Source organism: Mus caroli, chromosome 6 (assembly GCF_900094665.2).
Source record: "Mus caroli chromosome 6, CAROLI_EIJ_v1.1, whole genome shotgun sequence".
Taxonomy (NCBI): domain Eukaryota; kingdom Metazoa; phylum Chordata; class Mammalia; order Rodentia; family Muridae; genus Mus; species Mus caroli.
This window is the reverse complement of record NC_034575.1, coordinates 35,636,860-35,637,540: the sequence shown is the minus strand read 5'-3', so window position 1 is coordinate 35,637,540 and position 681 is coordinate 35,636,860.

The following is a 681-nucleotide window of genomic DNA, read 5'->3' as shown; positions in this document are numbered from 1 at the left end:
AACAATGGCCTTGGAATAGTGACAATTTGTCAATGAAGATAGCATATCTGGCTTCTGGTGCAAGAAGTTGATTATGGGGGGGGGGGTGCAATCATGCTTATAAGGAATCAGGAAATATGAGGAGACTCTCTAGATCCTCATCAACTTTACTGTAAACCTAAATTTGTTCTGAGGTGATTAATTGTATGTACTCACTTTTTTTTTTAAACTTCAGGTACAATTTTTAAAAAATCCTGGATCTGAGAATATAACCAGGTCTCCTCATATATACTCTACTTGTCTTACTGTGTCCTTCTATACTCAATCTTCCCCAATGGGCCATCCTCTACCCTTCTTTTATGGCTTTTATGATGCCCTTCTAGAATGTAAAAGAATTGAATAAAGGTGTTAAATTATCCTATTTTTTTTAAATCCATGAAGAAAATGAAGGAGGGACTAGGGAGAATGATCAGCAGTTAAAAGTTCCTACTGCACACATATTAGGACCTGAGTTCAAATTCCCAGTATCCTTATAAAACTACACACATTCCTGAAAAGCCATCATTGCTGGGATCTGTCACTCTAGCCTTATCTCACATTCCAGGCCAGTGAAGGTCTCATAACACAACCTGTGTGGTTTCCTGTGGTTGATCTGAGGCCACTTGCACATCATGCACGCACACACACACACACACACACACA